This window comes from Humulus lupulus, chromosome 6, assembly GCF_963169125.1.
Source record: "Humulus lupulus chromosome 6, drHumLupu1.1, whole genome shotgun sequence".
Taxonomy (NCBI): domain Eukaryota; kingdom Viridiplantae; phylum Streptophyta; class Magnoliopsida; order Rosales; family Cannabaceae; genus Humulus; species Humulus lupulus.
In genome coordinates, this window is record NC_084798.1 from 82,622,551 (window position 1) to 82,628,550 (window position 6,000).

Sequence of the window (6,000 nt, forward strand, 5' to 3'; positions counted from 1 at the left end):
GAGGTTCTTCTGTCCCGCATGCAACTTCCATTTCCTGGGAATACTCACCTCCGTCACTTATGGCCATTGCTTGCTGTCTGGGTTTTTCCCTTCATAGAAATGCTATAGCATTCTCTGGCAGTGAGCTGATCGCCTTTGACGATGCATATTCCCACAGATGAGGGGAATTTGATTTCTAGGTGGCGGATAGAGGTTATGGCTTCAAACGCCATCAATGCAGGTCGACCCAAAATCGCATTGTACGCGGCTGGACAATCGATGACCACGAACTCAAGCAGCTTGGAGATAGTTCGTGGACCTTCACCCAATGTTACCACTAATTCGATCATTCCGATGGCAGCCGACCCTTCACCAGAAAACCCATATAGAATCATTGAGGTTGCCTTCAGCTTCGTTATAGACAATCTAATTTTTTCTAAGGTGGACCTAAAAAGTAGATTCACAGAACTCCCGTTGTCTACTAGTGTCCTCCGAACTCTTCAGTTGGTGAGCTGAACAGTTATGACCAGATGATCGTTATGTGGGAACTGGACATGGCTGGCATCTTCCTCTATAAAAATGATTGGTTGTTTTTCCAATCGCTGCTGCTTTGATAATCGTTGTTCTGGGACAAACTCCACTCCGTTATGGCACTTCATTTTGTTAATGTACCTCACTAGGCAGCTCTGCTCGTGCCTGCCAGATGAGATCCTCCCAAAATGGTTTTTATATTTCCTCCTATTATCGGAGGAGGGGCATCCTGATTCACTTGGACTTTGGCTTGATTCATTGGAGCCTTAGAAACTGATGGAGGATTTTGTCCAGCGGGCTGACTAGGAGTCGATCGATTCCGAGCGTACTGGGACAAAGGTCCCGCTCTGATGAGAGTCTCAATCTCATCCTTCAGCTGTCTACAGTCATCAGTATTATGACCGATATCATTGTGGAAGGTGAGTAGAATTAGCTAGGAAGATGTGCTCTCTAGTATCCATGAGATCAGTATATGTTGTGTAGAGCGGTTTAAATTTCTCCACAGACTTGTTTTTCTTTATTCTGCTATGGTCGCCCTCACCATTTCCCTTCCTCTTATTACTTACCCCTTGGTTATTCTGGGCAATGGTTTGAGTCGTTGCTGCAACATCCATTACCGCTCCAATGGGCTGGACAGGGGCTTGGCTAGTTCCTATTACAGAAGCTCGCGCCTCCTCCAGGTTAACCCACATTTGAGCTCGTTCAAGAACTCATCCACAATATTAACTCCTTGCCTCTCTATCTCTTGCCATAGGTCGCCTCCAACAAGAATTCCCGTCCTCATTTCCATGAGCTTGGAGCTTTCATCGACATCTCTAGCTCGCGCAGCAACATTGGCAAACCTACTTAGATAAGCTTTCAACGGTTCACCGGGCTGCTGCTTTACATTAGCCAAAGAGTCAGCCTTAATCCGAGTTGCTTGGGAAGCCCTAAATGCTCTCTTAAAATCAGTGGAAAAACTCTTCTACAAGCTGATTGAATACCTCTTGTATTGTTTGAACTACTACCTGGCTAACCCAATCAGAGTCGAGGGGAATATAAGGCACCTTAGCTCGGGCCCGATGTTGTGGGCCATCATTATGGTGTTGAACATCCCCAGGTGATCAGATGGATCCCAATCTCCATCAAACTTTGACAAATGTGGCATCCTGAAACCCACTGGATACGCGGCCGCCCCAATATTCGAGGTGAAAAGCTCGAGCTCATCCTCTGAGTCACACTCATCTTTCTCTTTCTCCAATAGAAGCTTCTTCATTAGCTCCTCCATTTGGGCTATCCTTTTAAGGGTTTGGTCCTTGGTCCCTAGGTTATTCTGGGGCTATTCAATAGCTCCCATCCTATCGTACGCGTGTGGCGGGTTATTGTCCCTCCAAGTTCGGGCTTGGTTTTGTGGGACATTCCTGTTATCACGTACTTCAGAAGGACCTCCCTCTTGACTAGTGTAACTGTCTCCTTCATCACGAGCTGAATTTCTTCTCTGTGAATTTAGGATATCGCGCAGATCAGGCTGTGGATCATATCGAGGGCTTTGAGCCGATTTTAGATGATTCCTTAGATCGCCCTTGGACCTACTGGACCCACCACTTTGATGACTTTCTATCCGATAACTTCCATTTGCGAAGCTCACAGCTCGTGGTTATAATGACCCAAATTTACTAATAAGGCTTAAGGGCCTTGATTAGTGTTCCAGGAAGGCATAATTGGATTATATGTGATTTAATTATTTAAACGCATGTTATATGACTATTTGAATATCTGTGATGCATGACAATGTGTATTAGTATGTATCTAGGCCTTGATTAGGTTAGAATGGCATAATCGTAATTTTGGCCTCTTGAGGGCATAATTGTATATATATGTGATAAACTTTCGAGACCACATTATTATGTGGATATATTTGTAATTTGTGACTCGAGACGATCCCACTGAGCAGTTTAGCGAAAAAGTCACGGCGAGGATTTATACCTGGCTCGGGGCGAGCCTGAGGGTATTTATGGGAATTTAGAGAATATATTGGGGTCAATTTTGACATTGAGGAATATAGTTGGTGATTAGTTAGGTGTCGGGAAGTAAGTGGTAAATATTGGAGACACTCGAGGAATTAGCGGGAATTGGGTGAAATGACAAAAATGCCCCTAGGTGGATTAGAAGGCTTAGGAATTATGGGAGGGTATTGTGGTCATTTGGCTTATTAAGGATAAATGTTACTAGGCTTTATACTTAGTGGATTGTGTAGAAAGGGATGGAATTCTGAAGGAAAGAAAAGAAAGAAGAGAAGGAAAAAGGGAAAGAAAAACAGGGCAATTTCTAAGGTCGATTTGGGACTTCCTCACCATTTTCTTCTGGAGGTTTGAGGCTAAAATCCAAAGGAGCTTAAGGATGAGATTGTACGCTTGAGGTCTTAATTAGGTTAGGGAAACTAGCTGAGGTTGTTCATCAGTTGAGGTAAGACTTTGAGGTTAATATTTCAGTTCCTGATTTTGGTGTTGAGCTGGTTTTTCTAAGAAAAGTTCTGTGGAAATTCTAGGGAGTTGAGGCTGGAGATTTGAGGAGGGGAAGGCTAAGCAAGAGTGGGTGACAACCTAGGCTAAGCTCATCCATAAGAGGTAAGGAACTTTAGTTTTAAGCTTTGTGATTTCTGTGGTTTTGCTGAGTTTCTGAGCTTTAGGTTCAGCTATGGTGAATTCTTTGATTAGGGGTGCATGTTATTGAATTATGTGTGGATAGGATGTTTGGGGTTAGTGGAGGATGTTGGTAGGCTTGTTTTTAAGTTTGGTTGAAGTTTGGAAGAGTTTTGGTAAGGTTTGGCTCGAGAAAATTCGAAAGAGAAAATGTTGTGCAGGGCTGTGCTGTGACTAGCGCTACAACGCTTGTCACTAGGCGTTGTAGCACTAGGCCCTAAAGTTTTTGAGCCTTTTGGCTCTGTTTGTAGCGCTACCCTGTTTCTAGAAAGGGGTTTTTGGGTTATTTTCAAGGGTTTTTTCCCAGGGGTTCGGGGTTTGATTCCACTACCCTGGTTGGTGGAATTGGGGCTTCTCGAGGGCTCGGGATTGGTCCCGAGGCTAGGTTTTGGACTTGAGGTTTGGTGATGATTCTGATCTATGGTTGTGACTAGGTGTATGCTAGAGCTCAAGAAAACTGCACTCGGTTATGTGTTTGTGATGGAACTAAGTGCTCCCGATATCTGCATAATGTCATAGATGGTATTACGCCATAGGACATGTGATAAACGACCTAAGGGTGCCGTAAATTATACTTGCGCACAGGGTGCGGCTCAGCCACTGGTAACCGAGGACAGCTTGATATTCACTGAGCTCGGTTTAAGCGGGCTGGAGTCAGTGGGATAAATAGAGGGTGCGGCCTAAGGGCATTAACCCTAGTTATCTTATGTGCATTGATTATTGTTATGGAATGATATACTTGGTATGCTGAATACTTGAATAACATGAATGCTTAGATTGTTGAGTACATGCTTATGCGATATGAGTTATCTGATTGTCTATTGAATGATTGTGCTCTGTTATTGTGTTTTCTTCCTGAGCCTTCGCTTACGGGTACTACGTGGTGCAGGTAAAGGCAAAGGCAAGTTGGACCAATCCTGAGATGGAGAGCTGCGGGGCTGAATGTACATAGTCAGTTGTTCGGCCACCACGACCGAGGAGTGGAACAGGACGAGAAATGCTTAACTGTCTGTTTTTCCTTAGAGTTGCTAATCACTGTATTTAAATCTTGAATCTTTTGTAAACAGTCTTTAACTTATTACTTTTGGGATCCCGTGTAAAAAGAAAATGTTTGTTTATAAGAAATGCGGCTTTTGAGACCAAAATCTTTTAACCCTAGTTCAGCTATAGTTTCAGTAACACGTTTTGAGTTAAATGACTTGATTAGCAAGTCTTGCACCTTTATAAACACACAGTGTAACGGTCTTGGATATCCAGGGCATTACATGGTGGACGCCAAGGATCTGGATTTTCAACACGTGTCAGTGGAACATAGGTACGAGCAGATGGAGGAGGATTTCTTCTACTCTCTCCATAAGCAGGAATGTCCTGTGTAGGGTGAGGCGGCGTCGGATGTCTTATGGGTGACAGGGGATGCCTCACTGGCAAGGGAATCCTTGTCCCATCAGGGTGAACTAAATTAGCATGCCTCTGTTCTGCCCCATCATTTTTAGCTCTCTGCGCCTGACAATTCGATCGTGACGCAGGACGGTTGGCTAGAACATTTTTCCTCTGTGAACCTATTCCAGCCCCTCCTCATGGGTTGCCATGGGATTCCCAAGCACGTGAGACAGAGGCATCAAACTTGGGGTCACAGTTCTAACTGATCGACTGATGTGCTGATGACACCTCCAAGGGAAACTAGGTTGAACATTTTGGAGGTCTTGCGCCGCAGGCACAGAACTTGGGGTGGCAGTTCTGACTGACCGACTTGGTTTGGATTGGTTATTCCTGTGGGACTTATGAGACCCACTTTGCCTCTTTCTGACATTAACGTCGGTTGCAAGAGGGGGTAACTGAGCCAAAATCTCCTTAATTTGCCTATTTTCCTTGGCAAGATGGTGTCTTAGCTGCATATTTTCCAATTCAACCACAATTATATAATCTGGGTTTGGATTCGGTGGCAATGATGCCGAACTCCCAGTATCGCCATGGCCCACCAGTTGCTTTCCCGGACGTTGCTGAACTTCAGAGCCATGCTCATTTGAAACAGCAGTATGAGGGGCCTTATGCCCACCAGGTTGTTCTATCTCATTATCGAGCATTGATCGAGTGATCGCCATGATGAGATTTGACTGGGATTTTCATGAAAGCACTAATCTCACCTTTCAATGAAAGCACCAAACTATTGATGCGGTTTTTCGCCAATAGTGAATTAAGAAAATAACAAGGTTGATTAGTGCTTGATAATAAACTAAAATAAGAAATGAACTCTCAAAGACAGATCTTTTTACGTGGTTCAGTGGTCAAAATCCACCTAGTCCACGAGTCTATATTATTATTTTTTTCTCTATCTATTTTGGCAGAGTTTCAGTATTGCAGAATAATTGTCCCTTTTCCTGTCCAATATTCCCAGTATTTATGGAGAAATTCCATGGACAGGTTTGGGTAACCGTGTGAGTCAATCACAGATTTACGTATTTATTACATTTAATACAAAATATTCCCATTTATACTAGGATATGATCTGATAACGAAATAAATGGTCTCCTAATATCTGAGACATTAAATATTACAGGCTGGCCATAAATGATCGCATAAGAGTACTTGATTCTTTGGGGATTCGCGGGTACGCAATATTTTTGAGTTACCATGAGCTGCATATATCTCTGAGCCCGTACTGTGGAGGTCGTAGCTCGCATAATCATCGTGAAAAATGGGCTGTCCACGTGGATAATAAATGGATTCCTTGATTATTTCTTCCACATATTTATTTGCCAGCTGTACCCGAGCTGAGTGAAGGACTCATGCTGAAATCAGGGTACAACAG